The sequence below is a fragment of the Jaculus jaculus genome, chromosome 14 (assembly GCF_020740685.1).
Source record: "Jaculus jaculus isolate mJacJac1 chromosome 14, mJacJac1.mat.Y.cur, whole genome shotgun sequence".
In the NCBI taxonomy this organism is placed as follows: Eukaryota; Metazoa; Chordata; class Mammalia; order Rodentia; family Dipodidae; genus Jaculus; species Jaculus jaculus.
Genome location: NC_059115.1, coordinates 68286116 through 68301708, shown reverse-complemented (window position 1 = coordinate 68301708; position 15593 = coordinate 68286116). Strand labels below are relative to the sequence as shown.

Here is a 15593-nt window from a genome sequence, read left to right as displayed (position 1 = left end):
AATCTTCCTCATTACCCCTGTATGGCTTCCTGTTCGTGTTTCTATACATAAGAAATCCTGGCATAGTTGAGTTATCTATTTCCATGGCAACACATGGATTTGAGGAAGCGTTTTTTGATATTTTTCCTATTTGTTCTGTGCAATTTTTACAAATATGTGGTCCCCTCAGAGAGAAATGTTAATTTCCTGCAAGATTGCCCCATTTTGTTGTCAATATTTGAAGTAGAAGTAAGGTACACTCCTGACCCTCAACACGGTTCATATCCACAACTCAGAGAGGGGATAGGAGTACTTGTTTACTAAAACTGTCATCAGTTTTTCATGATAATAGTGCATATTCATTGTACAAGATAAATGGGTGATATTTTCATACTTGCATTGAGTGTACTTTGATCATACTTGCCCCTGCCCCATGCCCAGTTATGCTCACTCTTTTAAAGGGTCAAAAAAAAAAATTGTTTCTAGGAGAACCAGTTAGTATAGAGCATGATTCCAATGGTGTTACTGAAGGATTTATATTCTCTCTCACACGCATATGAACACATAAAGAGAGAAAGAAAGGAGAGTAAAATAGTAAATTAGAAACTTTTCTTCTGTATTTAGTAAAATGGAATTGGTCAGAATTTTTCCAGGATCTATCTTTGTAATGCTTTTCTTGTAAATAACTGAAACCACCAATGAAACTGCCTAGAAAGCTTGCAGGCAAGATGCTTTCTCAGTTTGCCACCAGGTCTGCAAACCTCATCCTCCTTGGAGTTAGAGTATCTTATTCATGAGATCCTCAGAGCCACTTTAAAGCCCATAACAAAGATCTATAGTTATTCTATTTTTAAAATTTAATTTATTTATTTATGTGTAAGCAGAGAGAGAGAGACAGACAGACAGACAGACAGACAGACAGAAAGAGAATGGGCACACCAGGACCTCCAGCCACTGCAAACAAATTCAAGATGCATGTGCCCCTTGTGCATCTGGCTTACTTGGGTCCTGGGGAATTGAACCTGGATCCTTTGGCTTCACAGGGAAATGCCTTAACCATTAAGCCATCTCTCCAGCCCTAGAATTATTCTAGAAATAAAAATGTCATAATCTAAATCACACTTTATTTATTTTGCTTCAGTTTCTTTTTCAAGCCCTACAGAGAACTAGGCTGCATGCCATATTAATGGTTTCTCCTTCCACACTTTAGAGTGAAGGAAGCTCCTCACCATCACCGTGAAGGACAGAGCAGACAGGCAAGGCAAAGGTGAAGCAAGGTGATTTGGGAATAAGTGTAGGATTAAATGACCTGTGGGGGCGGGCCTTCCCAGCTCTGAGAGCTCGGGCCTCGGGCTAGCAGCATGAGAACACTGGCCAGAGTGAGTCTTGAGAGCCTGCACAGGTGAAGAATGGTCCAGCAACTGCGCCTTGGGATGCCCAACAATATGTTTGCTGCTAGGCATGTGAGTGTGGTGGCGGTAGTGGAAGGTCCACTTCTACCCCATGCAAGACATTTTCGGTGGGGAGCCTCTGCTGGACTCCTCCTCAAGCAGGCTGGGACAATGGAGAACTGTCCTGCAGGCTGAGACTCTTATCCATTTCTTCTGCCTCTGCAGAGGGTCTGGCCTTCACTGTAGTCTGCAGGTTCTCTGCCTCCTCCCTCCCCCTTTTATTTTATTTATTATTATTATTAATTATTTTTGCAGGGATCCTCTGTCTGCAAAAAATCTCTCACATGTCTAATTCCATCCTGGAATCTATTTCTCTAACAAGGGCTGGTACGAGGGAAAGAAAGCCAGCCGAGGACCTCCAGCGACAGATGACAGGAGCCTGCAGAGAAGGATCTACCTCCTTTGCCAGGGCTACCATCAAAGGCCAAGCCACTGTCCTTTCCTACAGCGATGGCTTGGTTTCTCTATTGCCTCTCTAGATCCATAGGGTAATTACAACTAAGTGTTAGCTTGGCAAGGTCCCCTACCTTACAGCTTCTTTTTGCTCTTACAATATAGTCCAAGTTGATGGCCAATTTTCCAGGCCTTTTGGTGTAGATGCTGCGTCTCTCTCTCTCTCTCTGCCTATGATTCTTCCACCTCTCCTTCTTCTTCACTGGGCCATCTTTGTCCTCCTCACGATCACCAAGGAGGTGACTTCTCACCGCCTTAGCACACAGCGGTGTCCTGCTTCCTGTAACCAGGTCCTACCTCCCCTGATCGCCTCTCCTTTGTATGGCATCAAAGTCTGAGCCCAGTCCAACACGGATGGCCCAGAAAGAGGTTCCCTAACTCCCTCCTACAAAGCTCTGCTCCCCATCCTTCCTGAAGGCTGCCATTGAACCTCCTCTGACTCTGCTCCTCCAGAACTTTCTGGATTGTTGTTGTAGCTCTTGCTAAGTTTTTATCAAAATGGAAACTGCACATGATCAGGACCCCTGTCCATGGGACCCAGTCCTTGTGCATAATCAGAACTCCACCGTTTTCTTTCTTTTTTTTTTTTTTTTTTTAAGTATATCTGGCCAGGTTGGCCATTGAGTGGAGTAATACAAACTTTCTCCTCTATCCTTGCGATAGAACTCTGAGTAAATTATTTATTGCTTTTACCTCAAGTGCTTTGGGGGAAATATAAATAGATATACAGACCTTGTTCAAAGGTCTCAGGAGAAACAAAGCCTATGTGAAAATAGCTGCATGCAGAGGGTAAAAAAGATACTGGAACGAATTGAAATCTGTCTGGCTAAATGCATGTATTATGCCCATCAGACTGCCCTGTAAGCACTTAATGTTTATGCCCGTATATTAATGCTACTCTCAGTTTTAGCTAGAGAACCTTCTCTTTGTAGATGGCAAGACCACTGGGATGACCCAAAAGCCACCGTGGTGCTGAGAAGACGCCACACTGGAAGGCTGAGCACTGAGACATCTCTAGCATACCTGCAGGGTCCACTGCAGAAGAAATGGCAGAAAGAACAAAAGAGCCAAAGGAGAAAGGACACTATGTTTTGTTTTGTTTTTTGTATTATTTGTTGAATTCTTTGAAATTAATCTTAGGCCAAAGATGTATTTTGATGATAGAGGGCTTTCTTACCATGCACAAACATAGCTTCAGTAGTACAAAAATAATAAACAGTAGAAGAAATTTATTACAGATTTCTTTCCTGCATATGTTACTTCATGGCCTTGTGTTTTGGGACATTTGATAGCTTTTGCATAATATAGTGTATCAGTAACTTTTTTCATCGCTATGACAAAATATGTGATTCGAGAAGCTTATGGAAGGAAGGTTTATTTGGGCTCACAGTCTGAGGAGCTCAAGGAAGCTGGTCGCATCACATCGACGGTCAGGAAGCAGAGAGAGGGGTGAGTGCAGGTGCTCCCTTCACTTCCTCCTTTTCACTCAGTCTAGAACCCCAGCTCATGGGATAGTGCTACCCACATTCAGGGTGGGGTCTTCCCTTGTCAGTCACATCTCTCCAGAAACACGCTCACAGACATGCCCATGGATTTGTTTCCATAGTTACTCTCAGTCCAGTCAAGAGGAACACAAAGATGAACCACATGGATTTTTCCAACAAATACTCACAGGCCTTCCCTTGTTTTTCTGACTTACTTTAAATATCTTATTTAGTATCAGCTCTCAAATTGAAATATGTATTTCACATAACATAAAATTCACCATTTTAAAGTTGATATTTCAGTGGATTTTGGTAAGCTTGCCAAATTATGCAGCCCTAAAAACTCAATTTCAGAGCTGGGCGTGGTGGCACATCCTTTAATTCTAGCCCCCTGGGGAAGCAGAGGTAGGAGGATAACTGTGAGTTTGAGGCCACCCTGAGACTACACAGTGAATTCTAGGCCAGCTTGGGCTAGAGTGAGGCCCTACTAAAAAACAACTAAATTTCAAAATGTTATCATCACCTACTAAAGGACCCTAGTACCTATTGGCCAGTAGTCCAGTTCTACTCTCCCCTCACACTCCAACACTATTCATCTCTGTGGATTTGTCTAGTTTTAATAGTTTAGATAAATACATAAATTATACATGTGTGTGTGTGTGTGTGTGTGTCCTTTCTTCTAGTATAATGTATGTAAGATCCATTCATGTTTTCACATTTTTATCAGTCCTTTATTTCTCTTTATATCTAAATAATTTTTCTATTATATAGATAGACTTTTTTATCTGCTCATGTAAACATAGGCATTTAGATTGCTTTTATTGTTTGGTTATTATGAATAATACTGATATGAACACTTGGGTACAAGATTTTTTCTATGAATACCTGTTTTTAATTTCCTCAGATATGTACTAAAGGAAGTTACTGAGTTGAATAGTAATTTTATGTTTATTTATTTTTTTTTTTTTAGTTTCATAGGGGTTCACCATTTTACATTAAATTAGCAATACCTGAATAGTCCAGAGTCTGCATGTCCTCATAACAGCTGTCCCTGTCCTTCCCTGATCACAAGTACGGCCATGCAGTGGGCTGCACTGCTTCCTTCCCCTCACTGAGTCTTCCTCGTACCCTCCCCAGCCCCCTCAAAATGTACACTTGATTTCTGGGCTAATCATTCTATTGTACAAACTTGTGTTTCTATCTCTGTCTCGATTCCAGTGCCAATTATCTTCCTAGGAAGATTTAAATTGGGAAGTAGAATCCTCCAAGTACGTCATTCTTTTTCAACATTGTTTTTGCTTGTTGTGTCTCTTGCAGTTCATTATTATTATTATTATTATTATTATTATTATTATTATTATTATTTTTTGTGGTTTTGTGTATCTGTTGTGTGTATGAGCGTGAGTGCATACAAGCCCCCCTGCGTGTGTGGCTGTCGGAGAACAAGGTCTCTTCTTATCTTTCCACATTCCACGGAGGGAGCGACTCGCATTTTTCCCCTTTGTTTCCCCAGTCAAGCTGGCTGCTGAGCTTCTTTCAGATTTTGGTCTCTGCCTCCCTCCTGCCACAGACACGGCTGTGATTACACCCACATGCCCCAGAGCCTGGCTTTCTTATGTGGGTGCTAGGGTTCCAAACTCGGGTCCTCACACTTGTACAGCAAGGGATTTTATCCACTGATCCATCTCCCTAGCCCCACAGTTGGATATTTAATAGAAATTGTATTGAGGCTGGGTCAATCTGGATAGATTATCATACTAATAATTTTTGACTCCATTAACTCAAAATTTCTTTTTATTTAGATCTTAATTTCTTTCAATGATATTTGTAGTTTTTAGCATGTAAGTCTTATAGTTACTTGATTAGAATTTCCCCTAAGGTGTATAACTACTATTATAATCATTGCCACTACTTTTTCAGTATTTTAAAATATTTTATTTATTTATTTGAGATATAAGGAGGTAGAGAGTGGAGAGATACATATATAGAGAGAGAATGGGTGCACCAAGGCCTCCAGCCACTGCAAACAAACTCCAGATGCATGCACCCCCTTGTGCATCTGGCTTACGTGGGTCTTAGAGAATTGAACTGGGGTCCTTAGGCTTCGCAGGCAAATGCTTTAACTGCTAAGCCACCTCTCCAGCCTGCCATTACTTAAAAAAATTTTTTTTGTTAATTTTATTTATTTAGAGAGTGACAGAGAGAGAGAGAAAGAGGCAGATAGAGCAAGAGAGAGAATGGGCGCACCAGGGCCTCCAGCCACTACAAACGAACTCCAGACGCGTGCGCCCCCTTGTGCATCTGGCTAATGTGGGCCCTGGGGAGTCGAGCCTCGAACTGGGGTCCTTAGGCTTCACAGGCAAGCGCTTAACCGCTAAGCCATCTCTCCAGCCTGCCATTACTTTTTAAGTAGAATTGTTTTGTTAATGTAATTTGTAGGTTAGTATCTCCATTATCTTGACCTTCACTTCCTCCAAACACCAATTGATAATTCCGTGGGATATCTTCTCTGTATTTGGCATGTACTTCCATTATAAAAGCCACTTCCAGCTCAAGCCTGTGTGATGCCCATTTTCCTTACTTGGTAACAAAGACACTGTTCTGTTCGCCCGCTGGTCATAGTGTGAATAGGACTAGGGGAGTCCAGGAGTGGACTTGGTTTGAGGGAAAGGATGCTGAGTGTGGTGATGTATGTCCATGGGTAAGGGCAGAAGGCTTGGAAGTACAAGAACTGTGGCTCTCAAAGGGTTGTAGGTTCGGTCTGGGGCAGCACCAATATAGGGATATAGTAGTTTGGAGGCATGGCCAATGATGTCATAGGTCAGCCCAGTGTATGCTGTAACTGAGCACTGTTATATCACTGTGTATGCCAGGTACTGAGTGGAAGGTTGAATGTTTATTTTCTCAGTTCTTGTTCATAGCAATCATACAATATCAGTTCTATTTCCCAACTGAAAAGGGACAGAAAAATCAAACCATTTGTCCCAGTCAGTCCAGTACTTTCACACAGCTACTCAGAGAGTTTTCTCTCCGGAGCTCCCCATGTAACCACAAATTCAAACTGCCTTCCTGGAATGCGGCTTACCAGCATTCCTGTGTTCCACTTTTAATAATACTGTCTATCAGAAAGTGAATGCAGCTTCTTAGAACACATTTGTAAATATTTCCCCTTGGCCCCTTGGTAACCTGATGTAGGCATAATGGTGAAAAGAAATTTAGGACTCTAGAGCTGGGTGTGGTGGTGCACGCCTTTAATCTCAGCACTCGGGAGGCAGAGGTAGGAGGATCGCCGTGAGTTCAAGGCCACCCTGAGACTACAGAGTTAATTCCAGGTCAGCCTGGACCACAGTGAGACCCTACCTCAAAAAACCAAAAAAAAAAAAAGGAAATAAATAAATAAATAAATTTAGGACTCTAAAATAATATGAAACACATGAAGATTGAGGTGGCTTAGAGAACCCTTAGACATTTTATCACTGTGATATTGTCAGACTTTTTTAGAGTGAGGGTAAAGATATGTAATGGCAATATAAAATTCAATCAAAAGGAAGCAAAAGAGCTTCCAAATAATGGGCTATAGGTTTGTTTATAGATCTTCTGTAGAGCCACAATTGACAGTATTGCTTCTTTCTTAAGAAAGATTTGTATTTACAACTACGAATAAGAGTGTTAAACTTATAGAGACACCTATGTGGTTGTGCATCTACAGATGTCATATAGAAAGAGAACGAGGGCTTCTCCATGCTACCCACTTAGGGAGTCTGTGTTGCATTGGCATAGTTGATTCCTAACATAACTTAAAAGAGAAGCTAACAACACAATGCCCAGAGCCCTTGACATCCTGCAAATGAAGGAGGAGGATGTCTTCAAATTCCTTGCAGCAGAAACCCATTTGGGTGGCATCCACCTTGACTTCCAGGTGGAGCAAAACCTTTACAAAAGGAAAAGTGATGGCGTCGACATGTAGGTCTGAGGAGAACCTGGGGAAAGCTTCGCTGCCTGCTCGGGCCATTGTTGCTGTCAAGAACCCTGCCAATGTCCGTGTCATCTCCTCCAGGAACACAGGCCAGCATGTCCGGCTTAAGTTTGCCCCTGCCACAGGAGCCACTCCCATTGCTGGCCACTTCACCCCTGGGACCTTCACTAACCAGATGCAGGCAGCCTTCTGAGAGCAGCATCTCCTGGAGGCGACTGACCTCAGGCCTGACCGCCAGCCTCTCACTGAGGCATTCTATAGCCACCTGCCTACCATGGCTCTGTGTAACGCAGACTCCTCTGCAGTATGTGGACATTGCCAGCCTGTGAAACAACAAGGGAGCTCGCTCAGTGGGTCTGATGTGGTGGATGCTGGCTCAGGAAGTCCTGTACATGCATGGCACTGTACCCCTGGGAGGTCATGTCCGATCTCTGCTTTTGCAGAGATCCCGAGGAGATGGAGTTTTTGTTTGTTTGTTTGTTTGTTTCAAGGTAAGGTCTCACTCTCACCCAGGCTGACCTGGAATTCATTCTGTAGTCTCAGGCTGGCCTCAAACTCACCACGAATCCCTACCTTTGCCTCCCAAATGCTGGGATTACAGGTGTGCACCACCATGCCCAGCTGCTGTGAGGATACGAGAAGGTTGTGCCCAAGGAGGGGTTCCAGGGAGAACAGACGTGCCAGCTCCCGAGCTTACTGCCACATAGCCTGAGGTGGCTGACTCGTCAGAAGACGTGCAGGTGCCCAAGAAAAGACTGGAGTGCCCAGCTAGCCACTGAGGACTGGTCTGCAGCTGCTACTGCTCAAGCTGTTTTACAGACTCACGAAAGGTGGAAATAAACAGTTTCTTTAAAAACAAATGGAAGGAGGGAGGGAAGGAAAGAAGGAAGGAAGGAAGATAGAATGAAAATGTTATTAATAGTTAATATAGCACCACTATGGAAAATTCTTTAACTTTGGTCTCTTCAAATTATTAAATAAAACTGTATCTTTTCTTAAGAAAATTATTGTAAAAAGAAGTAGATAACTTCAGGGAAGGAGATGTGGTTCAGTAATTGAGCACTTGCCTGGTTTATAAAAGGTAATTTTAAAAGGCATTGTTTTGGTTAGATATTACAACATTGAACATATAAAAACTATAAAGAAAAAGAAAAGAAAAGAAAGAAATCTCTATACTATTTCTGATAAATTTTATTTTTCACTGGAATTTTTTAAAAATTCTGTTTATGCCGGGCTTGAACAAATAAATAAAGGGCAGCAGTGGGTAGGATCCAGATTTTGAATTTTTGGAGGCAGAACTGACAAACAAATGAAGTCATGTTAATCTTAATACAGATACAGCATTAATCACAGCTACAATAAATGTCCACATGGCATATTGTCTATACCTGTGTTTTCAGTTTTGTGTGCTCACAAGGCTCACTGAGCACCTGGACAGCCCTCCAATGCTGATTCTATTCTCCAGTAATAGGCAGCATCCCCTGCAGAAATGATGCACTCTTGGGCTGGGAAGAAAATATATCAGGTGATCCTGAGGCATCGTGTAGCATAGCCACAATGGAAATCAGTATGGATGTTTCTTAAAAATAAACTGAAAATACAATTGCTGTACGACTCATGGTCACATGCCTATAGTAGCTAATCTTTACTTCTTGCATGTGTGTGTGATGTGTGTGTGCGTTCATATGTATGGGGAAGCCAGAGGGCAACTTTGGGTACCATTCGTCAAGCATGCTATCCACCTCTTTTTTTAAATTTTTGTTTATTTTTATTTATTTATTTCAGAGCGACAGACAGAGAGAGAAAGAGGCAGAGAGAGAGAGAGAGAATGGGCGCAACAGGGCTTCCAGCCTCTGCAAACGAACTCCAGACGCGTGCGCCCCCTTGTGCATCTGGCTAACGTGGGTCCTGGGGAATTGAGCCTCGAACCGGGGTCCTTAGGCTTCACAGGCAAGCGCTTAACCACTGATCTATGTCTCCAGCCCTCCACCTCTATTTGAGACAGATTCTCTCATTGGCTTAGGGATCATCAGTTTGGTTACACTGGCTGTCCCACGAGCCCCAGGTGTCCATCTGTCCATCTGTCTTGCCTCCCCAGTGGTGGGATTTCAGGTGCATGCTGCCACACACACGGCATTTTCACGTGACTTCTAGGGATCGAACTTCGGTCCTCTCAGTCATAGGGCAAACACGTTACTGACTGTGCTATCTATCTCCTTGTTCCTGCGATGGCTGATTTTCATTGTCAACTTGACTGACTTTGGAATCATCTAAGTATGTCTGCTCCTAGAAAGGTTTAAGTGAGGTTTGAAGAGTCACTTGAAATGTGGGTGGCACCATCCTTTGAGCTGGAGTCTTGGACTGGATAAAAGGGTAAAAGGAAGAAACCAGTTAACCATTCATCTCTCTCTCTCTTTCTCTCTCTCTCCTTTTTGACTGGAGACACAATATGCCCCTGTCCCAATTCTTACATTCTTTTTTTTAAATTTTTTTTGTTCATTTTTATTTATTTATTTGAGAGTGACAGAGAGGGAGGCAGATAGAGAGACAGAGAGAGAATGGGCACGCCAGGGCTTCCAGCCACTGCAAACGAACTCCAGACGCGTGCGGCCCCTTGTGCATCTGGCTAACGTGGGTCCTGGGGAATCGAGCCTTGAACCAGGGTCCTTAGACTTCACAGGCAAGCGCTTAACCACTAAGCCATCTCTCCAGCCCCCAATTCTTACATTCTTGCCACCATACTTTCCCCATCATGATGAACTATAGTTTTTCAAATCACAAACCAAAAATAAAATCTTTCCTTAAATTGATTTGTTAGGAATTTGAATAAAACCATGAACAAAGTAATATTTAATACAGGAATCAAAGACAACATACCACAGAGACACTTGCTTATCTATGTTTATTGCTGCATTATTCACAATAACCATGATATGGAATCACCCTGGTTGCCCATCAATAGATGAATGAATCAAGAAAATGTGATTTTAAGCCGGCGTGGTGGTGCACTCCTTTAATCGCAGCATTTGGGAGGTAGAGGTAGGAGGATCACTGTGAGTTCATGGTCAATCTCAGAGTACATAGTGAATTCCAGGTCAGCCTGAGCTAGAGTGAGACCCAACCTCGAAAAACCAAAAAAAACAAAAAACCAGAAAATGTGATTTTTATATATACTTATGTACCTACACATATATACATATATATATACAAATGTATAAATATACATATCTACATGTATAATCTATGTATATATATATATATATATATGTATAAATATACACACACACATATATATAGTGCAGTTTTATTCAGCCCCAAAGAATAAAATTATGACATTTATAGGAAAAAAGGATAAAACTAGAGAATATTTTAAGTTAAATAACTTAGGCAAATATTGCATTATTTTCTCATATGAGAAAACCATTGCATAATTGTTCATACTTGACATGAAAGTAGAAGAGAGATGTACATCTGGCTTACATGGGTCCTGGAGAGTCGAACCAGGATCCTTCAGCTTTGCAGGCAAATGCCTTTAGCTGCTAAGCCATCTCTACAGCACCCCATTGTGTTTTCTTGAGTGAACTACTTCATCACTTTGGACCTCAGTTCCTTTATCTATTACCCGAGGCTAATAAAACTGAGCATCTACTACTAGAGCCCTTCCAATGACTGAAGGAAGGGTCGCATTAGCACTTGGCACACTGTCTTGTGTTTGATAATCATGCCATAGATGCTAGGTGCAATTATTAAACTGTGTTGATTACTGTCAAATATATAGATTATTTCAAACTGGAAATTGCCTTGTGGGTGGAGCAAAACATGTTTGGACTAAATTCCAAGTTAGAAGCAACATTCTGCTCAATGAATGGATGCTCTAGATCTGCCCACATTCCAAACCTTCTCAGCTGAGCGGTGCCTTAGGAGAGCTCTGATCCAGGCCACATTCTTGCACAAGCTAGCAGCCAGAATTTACCCGGGTGTGCTCATTCCCAGGATTTTTTTTTGAGGAAATATAAACTTGATTGAGAAATCTGTTTGGGTTTGTGTCTCTGCAGATAAAATGGTTAGTTATTTGAAATAACTCTAGCATTTGTTAAGCAATGAAGAAAACAAGTCTGGGATGATGTGTACTTATTAATGAAAGAATCAAACCCAACTGTAGTCTCTGGTTCCGGGATAGTTATAGTTTCACTGTGTCCCCTCAGAGCTTAAGGCAACACAGGAAACTGAGTCACACAGTTATGATTTGACTGTGTTCTTGAAATCTGGCTGCTTTCCTGTAAGTTCCATTCTTCTCTCACTCGCAAACAAGATTTTTACTGAGGTGGTTTCCTATGTAAAAATGCAGCAGTCCAGTCCTCTCCACAGAAAATGGCTTGCTTCAAGTGTTTAATGAAACCAGATGAATTCTTTAATATATTGCTTTTGTCTAGAATTTACCAAGACAATATGTTTTACAGGTATCAACTTTTATTATAAAAAAATCTTATGACAGAAATCAAAATAGTAATCCTCTTTCTACTATCTACACCGAGTCTATTATGTCCCAGTAAAAAAGGAGTTGTCTGAATTTTTTTTGTTTATTTTTACTTATTTGAGAGCGACAGAGAGAGAGAGAAAGAGGCAGATAGATAGAGAGAGAATGGGCATGCCAGGGCCTCCAGCCACTGCAAACCAAACTCCAGATGTGTGCACCCCCTTGTGCATCTGGCTAACATGGGTCCTGGAGAATCGAGCCTCGAACTGGGGTCCTCAGGCTTCATAGGCAAGCCCTTAACCGCTAAGCCATCTCTCCAGCCCTGAATTTTTTTTTTTTTTTCTGAAGTAGGCATTTCCCTGGTCTAGCTCTTTTTTCCTCTCTGTGTTTGTTTTTTTTTTTTTTTTCTTCTTCTTGTTTCTCTTTTTTTCTTTGTAGCCTAGGCTGGCCTCAAACTCTTGATCCTTCTACCTCAGCCTCCCAAGTGCTGAGATGACAGATATACACCACCACAACTGGCTTAATAACCATTTTTTTTTGTAGCATATCCAGAAGGTCTATAGACAGGGTGAGCTGCTGAGCAGACCTTTCATCTTAGTTACTCAAAAGAGAAACCACTATTTGTCATCAGCGTGACTCACCCTGGGCTTCCACCGCCACACCCGAACCACACAACACTGCATAAGGTCTGGACCTGGAGCTAGTCCAGAAAATAGACTCATCCTGTGGGCAAAACTATACTTCAGAGTTTGCTAAATGTCACCTCTCCTTTGTTTTACACTAGTCTTTGTTCTTCTTGTTACAAATCATTACACATTGCACATGTAACTGGGTATTTGGTTTATTTTTTTTTTACTTTTTTATTGTTAAAATGGTGTTTTGTTTGTGATGCTTACGTTAAAACTATCCATCGGGCTGGAGAGATGGCTTAGCAGTTAAGCGCTTGCCTGTGAAGCCTAAGGACCCCAGTTCGAGGCTCGATTCCCCAGGACCCATGTTAGCCAGATGCACAAGGGGGCGCACACATCTGGAATTCGTCTGCAGTGGCTGGAGGCCCTGGTGCGCCCACTCTCTCTCTCTCTCTCTCTCTCTGCCTCTTTCTCTGTCTGTCGCTCTCAAATAAATAAAATAAAAATAAACCAAAAAAAATTTAAAACTATCTATCTATCAGTCTCTATCACTGAGCTACATCCTCAGACCTTGGGTTTACTTTTATTTTTTGTTTCTTTAACTGTATTTCTACTTCCAGCTAGGCTATCCCATGAAAACAATCTGCCCAAGAGGCTCTTGGATTGCTTCCATGCCACAGTTCCGCTTACTGAGAGAGAGGAAAAAAAGTCTTTTTGGACAGAGCTACTTTGGGTGCATAAATAATCTTAATTTCCTTAATTCCATGTGTAAGAGTCTACTAATTTCAAGAGAGTACTGTTGGGACTGAAGAGATGGCTTAGTGGCTAAGGTGCTTGCCTGCCAAGTCAAAGGACCCAGGTTCAATTCCCTAGGACCCACATAAGCCAGATGCTCAAGGTGGCGCATGTTGTTGGAGTTCCTTTGCAGAGGCTAGAGACCCTGTTGTGTCCATCCTTCTCTCTCTCTCTGTCTCTGCTTCTTAAGAAAGGACTGTTGAAAATATGCACCAGGGACCATGTAGAATGTCAGCTCAGTCTACGCCATCTCCTCTTTTTCTACAGAGGAATCCCAGAGCTCTGTGGAACTCCACCATCCTATTCCAACACTGCGCAGCCCACAGCTGATGGGACCAGGGCAGACCTGCTTTGAACTCACCAAACAGCCTTATCTTCCCTCTTGGATGGTGAGAATAAGGTAAAGAAATTAACATGGAGGGCTAGAGAGATGCCTTAATGGTTAAGGTGCTTGCCTGCAAAGCCAAAGGGCCCAGGTTCAATTCCCCAGGACCCACATAAGTCAGATGCACAAGGGAGCGCATGTGTCCGGAGTTTGTTTGCAGTGACTGGAGGCCCTGGCGTGCCCATTCTCTCTCTCTCTTTCTCTCTGTCTTTCCCTCTCCCTCCCTCTCTCTCTCTCTCATCTGCTTCTCATTCAAATTAATAAATAAAAACAAAATATATATTAAAAAAAGAAGTTAATATGGAGAAAGAAGAAAGAACTTTCTGGATGTCCAAAATGGTGACAAGAAGCAGTGTTGACCTGGGTTTCTCTGTGAGAACTGAGAGCCAGGTAGCTGGAAAGAGCAGGCCGGTCAAGAGAGCACCAATGAGTGACGCGGCTAGACCTGTCCGCAGACTTTCTACTGAGCCCCAGTCACCTTGAGAAGTCTCCGATTCTCAGGTACCCTTTGTATTCCTGAGGTAAATACCTCTCACTTTTGTTTGAACTAATACAGATTGGGCTTTCTGTTAAATTACCAAAATTCCTAGCAAATTCAGAAAATAACCAGAATATGAGTAAGTATGCAAACTGTTGCCGTCAGGTTCGTTCTGCTGGGAGAAATCACCTGACCAAGAGTGGCTTGTAGGACAAAACATTCATTTTAGCTTACAGGCTCGAGGGGGAAGCTCCATGATGGCAGGGAAAATGATGGCATGAGCAGAGGGTGGACGTCATTCCCTGGCCAACATCAGGTAGACAATAGCAACAGGAGAGTGTGCCAAACACTGGCAAGGGGAAAATGGCTATAACACCCATAAGCATGCCCCCAACAATACATTGCCTCCAGGAGGCATTAATTCCCAAATCTCCAATAGCTTGGAACCTAGCATTCAGGACACCTAAGTTTATGGGGGACACCTGAATCAAACCACCATACAAACCCATTTTGGATAATAGTCTCAGTAATTTTTCAAACCTCTCTCCTCCATAGCCCTCGGTAAGGAAACATTTAACATTGCAACCAATGCATATAAATTCATGTAAATAATTCTAACATAAAATAGTGCTAATCTTTATTATTTATTATCAACTAAAAACAGGGTAAATAGTGTAAAATGTGTTTTGTGTTGTGCAAACATAAATGCGAACAGATAAAAAGAAAACAAACAGCAGAACATAAAGGTTAGGAAAGATATTGTTTAGTCTGCACTTGCTTATTCATATTCGAGTGTGTGTGTGGTGTGTGTACACATATGTGTGTTTGTGCGTAGGCACACTTGTGCGCGTGAGTATATGTACACATGCGTGTGCGGAGGGCAGAGGATTCTCAGGCATGCTGTCTGCTAGTTCTGTTTGAGAAAGGGTCTCTTATTGGTGTGGACCTCACCAGTTAGTTTAGAAAGCTAGCTAGCAAGCTCAAGGGAACCTCTGTTTTTGCTTCCCCAGTGCTGGGGTGACAGGCACCTAATGCCACACACTGCATTTTATGTGAGCCCCGGGGATCAAACTCAGGTCCTCGATCTTGCACGGCAAGCGCTTTATTGACTGAGCTAGTTCCCCCAATCCTGGCTATTTGTATTTTTATTCCAAATGGAACGCGTGAAAAGAACTCGACGTTATGTCTGGGGCACTTCTGATCAAGCCTTCTTTTCTTTCATTTTAATTGACTCAAAGTTGAAACTATCTTTGCTCACTCACGTACGTTCTTGAGAATGACGGAAACAGCAGGCCACGCGAGGATTTCATCTTCGATTTGTTCTGATCACTTTGAAGATTTGCCGAAGGCGACCCGAATTTCACAACAAGCTGACTGTGCTCTGCTATAGACCATAGCACGTCATTAATTTCCCACCACTAAGAAAAGTTAAGGAAAAGCAAGCATATTTCAAGTACCCACAGTATTCTCCTTGCTTGAGCCTAGG

The 15593-nt window shown here is 42.3% G+C and overlaps 1 pseudogene; it reads left to right on the top strand.

Moving 5' to 3' along the window:
- The first annotated feature begins 7187 nt into the window (after positions 1–7187).
- LOC101612030 lies at positions 7188–8183 on the top strand (annotated as a pseudogene).
- Positions 8184–15593: the final 7410 nt, after the last annotated feature.